General features: G+C 42.8%; 1 protein-coding gene across 47 annotated transcripts in view; it reads right to left on the minus strand.

Annotated features, from left to right (window-relative positions):
* Window positions 1-12,294, minus strand: part of NUMB (NUMB endocytic adaptor protein) — a 193,111-nt gene that overhangs the window by 143,976 nt on the left and 36,841 nt on the right. The gene's annotated exons all lie outside the window — the stretch shown is intronic.

Raw genomic sequence — 12,294 nt, forward strand, 5'->3', positions numbered from 1 at the left:
TTATGTGACAGTAGCAGTAGATGGTAGCAGTTGTTAAAGTTCTCTATAGTCAAAATAAAGAGCTGTAATTCTGTATAAGGAATCTATAAATTATTTTTAGAAATTCTAGTGTATGATTTACGTGAACTCTAAAATTCCTTATACTTCTGACATCCTACATACTCACTATTCAACTAATATTTATTAGGTATCCAATATGTAACAGGTAGTCTACTTGTTGCTGGGCTACCCAAAACCTAAGATTAGTCCCTCCTCTGAAAGGCTTCCAATTTTAATAGGGAAATAGACACATATATCTCAAATATAATATAAATGGGTTAAGTCTTCTAATATAGGTTATGAATCTTATAATACATGGGAGGAAGAATGATAGAATGGATTTTGTTTTATATTTTGGAGACTGGGTCTCACTCTGTCTGCCGGCCTGAAGTGCACTGGCGTGATCTCGGCTCACTGCAGCCTCAACCTGCCAGGCTCAAGAGATCCTCTCACCTCTGCCTCCTGAGTAGCTGGGACTACAGGCATGTGCCACCATGACCGGCTAATTTTGGGGGGAAGGTAGAGGGTGGGGGTGGGGGTAGGTACAGATGAGGTCTCACTATGTTGCCCAGGCTGAATGAATGAATTTTACAACTTAATAAGCTTTTAAAGTGAGTTTTGTAGTTGTAGGATGAGTTAATTATAACCTCTTTAAACCTCAGTTTATTTGTAAAACAATAATGATTACAGATACCACAGAGTTGTGGTACACAGATAAGATGCTATAAGAGGCCATTACAAAAAGTGAAAACATTCAGCTCACACGCCTTCCAGGAGACAAAAAAAAAAATCATTTAATAATGACACGGTGCAAAAAGAGTTATTTACAAAACTGTAAATATGTATTTGTTTAAAACACTGTAGGCCGGGCGCGGTGGCTCAAGCCTGTAATCCCAGCACTTTGGGAGGCCGAGGCGGGTGGATCACGAGGTCAGGAGATCGAGACTATCCTGGCTAACATGGTGAAACCCCGTCTCTACTAAAAATACAAAAAACTAGCCGGGCGTGGTGGCGGGCGCCTGTAGTCTCAGCTACTCGGGAGGCTGAGGCGGGAGAATGGCGTGAACCCGGGAGGCGGAGCTTGCAGTGAGCCAAGATCACGCCACTGCACTCCAGCCTGGGAGACACAGCGAGACTCCGTCTCAAAATAAAAATAAAAATAAAAAAATAAAACACTGTAAAACTCAGTGGTGCTTTTCTTCACTAGCTTCTAAGCAGCTGAAGGTTATAACCAAGTTTGCACCACTTTATATTCCTAGCATCTAGTACAATGCCTAATAAATAGCCAGCATCAATAAACAGTTTATTAGAAAAATTGATTGAATAAATTGGTAAATGGCTAATCTATTTTTACAGAAATTAAAGTTACAGTAGCTAAAAGTAAAAATTCTTAGAACTTTTATCCAAAACTAATTTTTTTTATTTATTTATTTATTTAGAGACGGAATTTCGCTCTTGTTACCCAGGCTGGAGTGCAATGGCACGATCTCGGCTCACCGCAACCTCCACCTCCCGAGTTCAAGCGATTCTCCTGCCTCAGCCTCCCGAGTAGCTGGGATTACAGGCATGTGCCACCATGCCCAGCTAATTATTTTGTATTTTTAGTAGAGACGGGGTTTCTCCATGTTGGTCATGCTGGTCTTGAACTCCCAACCTTAGATGATCTGCTCACCTCGGCCTCCCAAAGTACTGGGATTACAGGCGTGAGCCACTGCACCCGGCCCCAAAACTAATTTTAAATGTGTATTTTGTGCCCACATCTGTCATATTGCAATCTGAATATACACGCATATTTTAAAAGCAAAATAAATTCACCAGACAAGGCAATAGTGCTGTTCCTGAATAAGAAGACAAGAAGCAGTTAACTTTTTTTTTTTTTTTTAGAGACAGGGTCTTGACCTGTTGCCCAGGCTAGAGTGCAATGGTGCCTCACTGCACAATCACGCCTCACTGCAGTCTCAAACTCAAACTCAAATGAGGCACAATCATGCCTCACTGCAGTCTCAAACTCCTGGGCTCAGTGATCCTCCCACCTCAGCCTCCCAAGAAGCTAGGACTACAGGTGCATGCCACCATGCCCAGCTAATTTTTAAAAAATTTTTCTGTAAAGACAGTCTCGCACATGCTGGTCTCAAACTCCTGGGCTTAAGCAATCCTCCTCGCTTGGCCTCTCAAACTGCTGTTTACAGGCATGCACCACCATACCCAGCTGGGCAGCTAACATTTAATGGGGACTGATTATTTGCCAAAAGCTCTTCTAAGCACCTCCTATGGATTATCCCATTTAATCCTGAATAACTCTCATGAAATTGACTATTTTTTTAAGAGATGAGGGGTCCTGGCTGGGCACAGTAGCGCATGCTTGTAATCCCAGCACTTTGGGAGGCTGATCAGATGGATCACCTGAGGTCGGGAGTTTGAGACCAGCCTGACCAACATAGAGAAATCCTGTCTCTACTAAAAATATAAAATTAACTGGGCATGGTGGCACATGCCTGTAATCCCAGCTACTCGGGAGGCTGAGGCAGAATTGCTTGAACCCAGGAGGTGGAGGATGTGGTGAGCCAAGATCGCATCATTGCACTCCAGCCTGGGCAACAAGAGCGAAACTCCGTCACACAAGAGAAAAAAAAAAAAAAAAAGAGAGAGATGGGGGGGTCTTGCTCTGTTGCCCCGAGAGCCATGATGATCATCGCTCACTGCAGCCTGAACCTCCCAAGCTCAAGTGATCCTTCTGCCTCTCAGCCTTTCAAGTAGCTAGGACTACAGACATGTGCCACCATGTCTGGTCAATTCTTCTTACTTTTTGTATAAGCAGGGTCCGTCACGTTGCCCACACTGGTTTCAAACTCCAGGCCTTAAGTGTCTTCCCACCTTGGCATTACAGGCATGAGCCACTGTGCCCAGCCAAAAGCAACTATTAAATAGTCTCATTTTATAACTAGGAAAATTAAGGCACAAATAACTTCCAAGATCACAAAAATACGAAATAGTGGGTACGGGGTTTTTAAAAGAGGAGTAAAATAAAATAGGTTGTCTGACTCCAGAGCCTTTTTTTTTTATTATTATTATTTATTATTACCATTTTTTGAGACAGTCTCACTCTGTCACCCAGGCTGGAGTGCAGTGGCGTGATGTCGGCTCACTGCAACCTCTGCCTCCCCTGGGTTAAAGCAATTCTCCTGCCTCAGCCTCCCGAGTAGCTGGGACTAAAGGCACACAACACCACACCCAGCTAATTTTTGTATTTTTAGTAGAGACAGGGTTTCACCATGTTGGCCAGGCTGGTCTTTAACTCGGGCCCTCGTGATCCACCTGCCTTGGCCTCCCAAAGTGCTGGGATTACAGGCGTGAGCCACTCTGCCTATTTTTTAATTAAATAATTTTGTATTTAAAAATCAGATTTTACCAGAACTGGGAATATTTGCTTCTAATGATTTGATTCTTTTTCTAAAAAATAAGGCCGGGCATGGTGGCTCACACTTGTAATCTCAGCACTTTGGGAGGCCGAGATGGGTGGATCACCTGAGGTCAGGAGTTCGAGACCAGCCTGGCCAACACGGTAAGACCTCATCTCTACCAAAAATACAAAAATTAGCTGGGCCTGGTGGTGCGCATCTGTAGTCCCAGCTACTCAGGAGGCTGTGGCACAAGAATCGCTTGAACACAGGAGGCAGAGGTTGCAGTGAGCTGAGATTGTGCCATTGCCCAGACTGTGCCACTGCACTCCACACTCCAGTCTGGATGACAGAGCAAGACTCTGAGTCAAAACAAAACAAAAACAAACAAAACAGTTATTTTATCATGTATGCTAAACACGAAGATACGATACAGTTCCTGCCTTCAAAAGCCCACAAACCAATGCAGTATTATAACATTAAGTAGTCACACCTGAATTTTACTGTTTTAAATTTAATTATCTCAATGTTTTCTTTTCTTTTTTTTTTTTTTGATACAGAGTCTCACTCGGTCACCCAGGCTGGAGTGCAGTGGCACACAATCTCAGCTCACTGCAACCTCCATCTCCCAGGTTCAAGGGATTCTCAGGCCTCAGCCTCCAGAGTAGCTGGGACTACAGGCACACGCCACCACACTTGGCTAATTTTTTTGTATTTTTAGTAGCGACAGGGTTTCACCATGTTGGCTAGGTTGGTCTCGAACTCCTGACCTCAAGTGATTGCCCATCTCAGCCTCCCAAAGTGCTGGTATTACAGGTGTGAGCCACCACACCCAGCCTTCATTTACTCTTAATTCCAAGTATTACAGCCTTAAGTTTTCAGAGAATATAGGAAAGGTTTATATGGTCTTAAAGGAAAAATTAGTTAAAAACCAAGAGAAACTCATTTTGCATGGCCATCTACTTTCAGATAATGTTGCAGGGGTGTTTGTTTGTTTTGAGCAGGGTCTCACTCTGTCGCTCTGGCTGGAATGCAGGGATGTAATCATGGCTCACTGCAACCTCCACTTCCTGGCTCAAGCAATTCTCCAGCCTCCGCCACCTGAGTAGCTGGGACTACAGGTGCAAGCCACCAACACCCGGCTAATTTTTCATAGAGATGGGGTTTCACCATGATGCCCAAGCTAGTCTTGAACTCCTGAGCTCAAAGCAATCTGCCCTTCTCGGCCTCCCAATTTGCTGGGATTACAGGCATGAACCATAGTGCCTGGCCCCCAGATAACGATTTTTTTTTTTTTTTTTTTTTTGAGACGGAGTCTCGCTCTGTCGCCCAGGCTGGAGTGCAGTGGCGCAATCTCGGCTCACTGCAAGCTCCGCCTCCCAGGTTCACACCATTCTCCTGCCTCAGCCTCCCGAGTAGCTGGAACTACAGGTGCCCACCACCAAGCCCAGCTAATTGTTTCGTATTTTTAGTAGATACGGGGTTTCACCGTGTTAGCCAGGATGGTCTCGATCTCCTGACCTCATGATCCACCCGCCTCGGCCTCCCAAAGTGCTGGGATTACAGGTGTGAGCCACCGCGCCCGGCTGATAATGATGTTTTAAAAATACACACAAAACACAGAATAAGAACAGCTGAATTTCATTACCAATAGATGCTCTAACAAAACAATTTCAGATGTAATTTGCAAAATGCTATTTTTAGCCAACAATATGTTTCACTTCATCACTGGCCTGATTCTTTAACAGACTGTAGCGCTTCTCATGTTCTGCTTTCAGTTTTAACAACTGTGTTAAAAGGAGAGCTAAATACCAACAAAACACAGAGAAATAACAATAGGTCTTGTAAAGGCTTTTTGGATATGAAAAAAACATTGTTACTAGTGAAAACACCTTACATGTTATTTGACCAAAATGAACAATGATATCGTCAAAATAACTAAAGTAACATTTCACATTTTTCTATGATTACACTCCACATCTTTCTGCCTCCATACCAGCACAATAAACTATTTCTCCTTACTGTCTTGCAACTTTCTTTTTTTTTTTTGAGATGGTCTTGGCTCACTGCAACCTCTGCCTTCTGGCTTCAAGCAATTCTCCTGCCTCAGCCTTCCAAGCAGCTGGGATTACAGGCATGCGTCACCATGCTCAGCTAATTTTTGTATTTTTAGTAGAGACAGGGTTTCACCATGTTGGCCGGGCTGGTCTCGAACTCCCAGCCTCAAGTGATCTGCCCACCTAAGCCTCCTAAGGTGTTGGGATTACAGGCGTGAGCCACCATGTCCGGCCTCTTGTAACTATTTTCAAGAAAACCAATATTCCAGCGATACTAGTCAAGAAGCCATGATAAATGGATGTTAGTAGTAATGACGCAATACTGTAGAATTAGAGCAGGCTATGTTTTACAATAAAGAGGAAATACGAAAACAGATTATTTCTAAAATAGTACCACAAAAGAAAGAAAAAAAAAATCTAGATTTCTAAAAACAACTGGAAATGCTGGCACTGTGAATTCATAGAACTCAATTAAAAGCTTCTGGTTCAAAGATGTGGTTTGCCAAATTTTCCCCTATAGATAAATGTTAAATACCCACTGTGACATTTTATGCCACTTCCTAGATTAAAAGTCTTTTGTTAATTCCATGAAGATAAATGAATACCCAGATTGTTTACATTCCAGGTATCTGCCCCTAGGGGAACAGATCAGAGAAAAGTAACGTAAGCACAACATACAAGCTTTATTGAGACCTGCAAAACAACAAAATTTAACACATTCTCCATACAAAATATGCTTAAGGGAAAAAACTATGTTAGTTGGAAAAACCACAGTACATACTCTTACCTTTTTTTTTTTTTTTACTAGAATCACTATGCCAGTTAGAATAAGTTTACAGGTTGTTGGGGGGCACTCCTAGTCACTACTCTCAGGGCTTTATCCAACAATGGCATATCAGTATAAAAGCTCTTAGAAAATAATCACATTTCAAAATTATGCCCATCCTTTGACTCAACAGTTCCACTTCTAGGAAATTTATCCAAAATAAATGAGTGTGCAAATATGTATGTATAGGCTGGGGGCAGTGGCTCATACTGCAATCCTGTCACTTTGGGAGGCCAAGGAGGGAGGATCACATGAGGCCTGGAGTATGAGACCAGCTTGGCCAATGTGGCAAAACCCCATATCTACTAAAAATACAAAAATTAGCCAGGTGTGGTGGCACATGCCTGTAAATCCCAGCTACTTGAAGGGCTGAGGCATGAGAATCGCTTGAACCTGGGAGGCAGAGGTTGTAGTTGATACGGACAAGGAGGAAGGGAAATACAGGGTAGAAGAAGGTGGTTCTCCAGCAAAGGCCCCACCCTCAAGCCTGGAAACCCACAGTTCTACATGGGAACAAGCATTCCTGTTTTTGTGCCTAAATGTTGCCTTTGGGCCCACCACGCCCCCTTATCCTGTACTCATAGAAACCCCAACCCCCAGGCTCCACAAGCAGAAGAATAGAAGAGCAGCAGAATGGCATGGCAGAGGAGAAGAGAAGGAGCATCTGAACATTGAGAGGAATTTGGCTGGGGATGGTTGGAGAGGAGATCAGTCACGGACGGGATGGCCGAATTCCAGGTGAAGATCATCTTCCCACTGCACCCCCTTTCCAGCTCCCCTTCATCCTGCTGAGAGCCACTTCCACCACTCAGTAAAACCCCTGCATTCACCACCATCAAGTCCATGTGTGACCTTATCCTTCCTGAATGCCAGACAAGGACTAAGGTAACAAGAGGGCAGACTTTAAAAGGCTTCACTCTGACTCTCTACTGAGTTGGTTTAACACTTAGCCACCTGTAGATGGCAACTGCTAAAAAAGCATTAACTGTAACACACCCCTAGATGCTACCATGGGGCTGGAACCCAAAAGCACTCTCCCTGGCTCCTGCACCTGCCCTTCTGCATGCTCCCCCTCCCATAAGGGGTTTGAGTGAGGGGCAGCTGAGCCACACACCTACCACAAGTCCCACAAGGGGGTCAGGAAACTCTCCCGTTTCACAGTGAGCCAAGGTCGAGCCACTGCACTCCAGCCTGGGTGATAAAGTGAGACCCTCTCTCAAAAAAAAAAAAAAAAAAGTACGTATTGATTAAAAATACATCTATAATGTTAAAAAAAAAAAAGTAAAGCATATGGTGGTGACTCAAATTAAACATAGAATCACAATATATTCTAACAATTCCATTTCTGGGTATATACCCAAAAGAACTGAAAGCAGAGACTCAAACAGATATTTGTACACCAATATTCAAGGCAACATTATTCACAGTAGCCAAAAGATGGAAACAAGTGTCCACTGATGGATGAATGGCTAAACAAAATGTAGTCTGAGCTGCGGGCAGTGGCTCACGCCTGTAATCCCAGCACTTTGGAAGGATGAGGCAGGTGGATCACGAGGTCAGGAGTTCGAGACCAGCCTGACCAACATGGTGAAACCCTGTCTCTACTAAAAATACAAAAATTAGCCGGGCGTGGTGGTGGGCACCTGTAATCCCAGCTACTCAGGAGGCTGAGGCAGGAGAATCGCTTGAAACCAGGAGGCGGAGGTTGCAGAGAGCTGAGATTGTGCCACTGCACTCCAGCCTAGGTGACAGAGCAAGACTCTGTCTCAAAAAAAAAAAAAGTAGTCTATACATACAATAGAATATTCAGCCTTTAAAAATAATGAAATGCTGACACTTGCTGCCACAAAGATGAACCCTGAAAATTGTGCTAAGTGAAATAAGTCAGACACAAAAAATAAACAAATATTGTATGATTCCATGTATATGAGATAACCAGAGTAGTCAAAATCATAGAGACAAAAGGAGAATGGAGGTTTTGTGGAGAGGAGTGGGGTATAGGAAATTGTTGTTTAATGGGCACAGAGTTTCAGTTTGTAAAACAGAAAAGTTCTGGGATGTACAGTGGTGATGGTTGCACAATAATGTAAACATACTGAATGCCACTGAACTGTACATTTAAAAACAGATAAAACAGTAACTTTGGCAGGGCACGGTGGCTCACACCTGTAATCCCAGCACTTTGGGAGGTAGAAGCAGGCAGATCACCTGAGGTTGGGAGTTCGAGACCAGCCTGACCAACATGGAGAAACCCCATCTCTACTAAAAAAACAAAATTAGCCAGGCATGGTAGCACATGCCTGTAATCCCAGTTATTCAGGAGACTGAGACAGCAGAATCGCTTGAACCCGGGAGGCGGAGGTTGCGGTGAGCCAAGATCGTGCCATTGCACTCCAGCCTGCACAACAAGAGCAAAACTTTGTCTCAAAAAAAAAAAAAAAAAAAAAAAAAGTAACTTTTATGTATATTTTACCACAATCAGAAAAAAAAAAAAAAAAGGCAAAGCAAACCATATCACAACTTCTAGACTAGAATGAACACTGTGTTTATTATTCTTGAGTCCCTATGGTGACTCCTCTTTCTTTGCTTTCTCATTATTCAGTACCCCTATACAAGTCATCAAGAATAGGACCAAAGATTTGCCCTTGAAGTTCAAAGCATAATTATGAAAGTTACAATTTGTATCCATAATCTAATAATTAAACCCTGAATCAAAGTTAAAACTTGGAGCTTCTTTGCCTAAATTTTCAATGACATAAGATTAAAGGTAAATATGTTCATAATGTCAGGTTTATTAAAAAAAGAAAAACAAAGTCAAATAAATTCCTATGTAAATTATCTTCTCTTCGGCAAAAATTTCAAACTAGTAGAGGAGGAAGAGGAATGAAAACCTCAAGAGATATAACTGAATACTCACATTAGAAAGTCCCCAGAAAACTGAAGAATAAACTATCGAAATTTGAGCCTTAATGAATATGCAGTTTATGGTCAAAATAAGTAAAAAGGGAGCTAAGTCTGACATCAAAGTAAACAGAAAGTCCCACCCAAGAATAGAAAGTCCCACCTAATCCCATTCTGCCCCTTAACATCCTCAGAGAATGGTGTAACTCTGGCATAACCCAAAATACATAGTTAGGGCACACGTACAGAATTCACTCCATCAAGGAATGGGAGTGCTTAAGGGATGAATCCAAACTTAGTTCTAGCTGAAAATTTTTTTTTTTTTTTAAGACAGTCTTGCTCTGTCGCCCAGCATGGAGTGCAGTAGTGCTATCTCGGCTTACTGCAACCTCTGCCTCCCGGGTTCAAATGATTCTCCTACCTCAGCCTCCCAAGTAGCTGGGACTATAGGCACATGCCACTACGCCCAGTTAATTTTTGTACTTTTAGTAGAGATGGGGTTTCGCCATCTTGGCCAGGCTGGTCTTCTTGACCTCAGGTGATCCACCCGCTGTGGCTTCCCAAAGTGCTGGCATTACAGGTGTAAGCCATGGTGCCCAGTCGTAGTTGAAACCTTATTGCATTCAAGACCCAGATGTTCCCAGGTATGAGAGCAGTGTTCCTGCTTAGCCAGGCACTCACCGCAAGACATGCTGTCGTCTGACATAATCTATAAGCAAAGGAAAGCCAGGTCAACGGGCTCACTCTCCAAAGGAAACCAAGACAGCTATCTTCAACTGTGAAAATGAACTGGGAAATCATTTATTTGTCACAATCAGCACTTCGAGAAAAACACATTGGAAAAGATGAGTGTATCACATGTATAAGGGTGACTATTGATTCACATTTTTCTTTCAACTGTCTATGTGTGCATGTGTGTATAGGTGTGTGTAGGTGGGGAAATTACCACCAAAAATGTTTTAAAAATTCATTGTTAGGCCAGGCACAGTGGCTCACACCTGTAATCCCAGCACTTTGGGAGGCCAACGCAGGCAGATTGCTTGAGTCCAGAAGTTTGAGACCAGCTTGGTTGACATGGCAAAACCTTGTCTCTACGAAATATATAAAAATTAGCCAGGTGTCACGGCACACATCTGTAATCCTGGCTACTTGGGAGGCTGAGGCACGAGAATTGCTTGAATCTGGGAGGTAGAGGTTGCAGTGAGCTGAGATCGCACCATATTATTATGGAAATAGACACTTGCACCTATACACAGAATCACCATAAATATGGATGCACTCCAGCCCGAGCAACAGAGCCAGACCCTGTCTCAAGAAAAAATACAATAAAATAAAATTCATTATTGTAGAGAAACTTTTGTATTAATACTTGTGAACCTAAAGACACAAGCAAGAATATTTTTGTAAGAACAACAAAATAGGGTAAAACAATCCATCTTTAGGAAAAAAGACAAATTGTTGCAGAGTCATAAAATTAATACGAATATCTGAGAAATGCACAACAGTGCATAAATCTGCAATAAACTGTAAATAGGTAACCTATCTGTTCTCAGTTTTTGAAAATTAATATACTGCCTAAAGTAATATAAGAGAAAAAAAGGAAAGTAAATTTGTTTTCTTTTTTTTTGAGATGGGGTCTCGCTCTGTCACCCAGGCTGGAGTGCAATGGCGCAATCTCAGCTCACTGCAACCTCCACCTCCCGGACTCAAGCGATTCTCCTGCCTCAGCCTCCCAAGCGGCTGGAATTACAGGCAAGCACCACTGTGCCCAGCTATTTTTTGTGCTTTTAGTAGTGACGGGGTTTCACCATGTTGCCCAGGCTGGTCTTGAACTCCTGATCTCAGGTGATCCACCTGCCTCAGCCTCCCAAACTGCTGAAATTACAAGCATGAGCCACTGTGCCTGGCTAGAAAAGTAATTTTTAATAAAATATTTTAATATGCAAATGCTCAGGTACAACCATCCTAAAATTCATACTATTATGGAACTAGACACTTGCACCTATACACAGAATCACCATGAATGTGACAGCTACAAATCCAGATTGAGACAAATAAGTTGAATAGGGAAATCAAATGCCATAAGGGGCAATGCCATTGGTAATAGGATTTTCCAAAACAGTGAACAACTCTTGGCAAAGTTCTGAACAAAACAAAGTACAATTTGCCCCAGGTTAATACTCACTAGCTACTACATTCCTGGAAAATTCAGTGTCTAAAAAACTATGTTTTAAAAAACCCTTTGTGTCTAAATGTAAAACAGAATTAATATAACCTAAGTATAGGCCGGGTGCAGCGGCTCACGCCTGTAATCCCAGCACTTCGGGAGGCCGAGGTGGGTGGATCATTTGAGGTCAGGAGTTTGAGGGCCAGCCTCGCCAACATGGTGAAATCCCATCTCTACTAAAAATAAAAAAAGTAGCTGGGTATGGTGACGGGTGACTGTAATCAATCCCAGCTACTCGGGAGGCTGAGGCAGGAGAATCGCTTGAACCTGGGAGGTGGAGGTTGCAGTGAGCCGAGATTGTACCACTACGCTCCAGCCTAGACGACAGAGCGAGACTGTCCAAAAAAAAAAAAGAGAGATAAGCATAAACATGTTTTACAAGAAGGTTTGGGGAAATAGTCATGCAGAACTGTCTCATACCTTGTGGGATGTCTGGCATTCCTGGCTCATGTTCATTGAATGTCAAAACTGAACTCATCCTCCTCTAATCATTGCAGCAAGCAAAAGTGCATCCCCAAAGATCCAAACACATCATAGTAGCAGTACTATCCTTGTGGAGAACCATAGCCTTCAAGCAAGGATAGATCTCAATATGGTCTCCAGATTGCCCTTGTTTGCATGACACCATGAGTTGAATAGGATAAAAAGCCTAACCAATGTCTAACTCTGGTAAAGAAGGTCTATTTGTTTGTGTTACTATAAAAGAAACTGAAACTAGGAAATTTATAAAGAAAAGAGGTTTAGGCCAGGCGCGGTGGCTCACGCCTGTAATCCCAGCACTTTGGGAGGCTGAGACGGGCAGATCACGAGGTCAGGAGATCGAGACCATCCTGGCTAACACGGTGA

The sequence above is a fragment of the Macaca fascicularis genome, chromosome 7, assembly GCF_037993035.2.
Source record: "Macaca fascicularis isolate 582-1 chromosome 7, T2T-MFA8v1.1".
Classification (NCBI taxonomy): domain Eukaryota; kingdom Metazoa; phylum Chordata; class Mammalia; order Primates; family Cercopithecidae; genus Macaca; species Macaca fascicularis.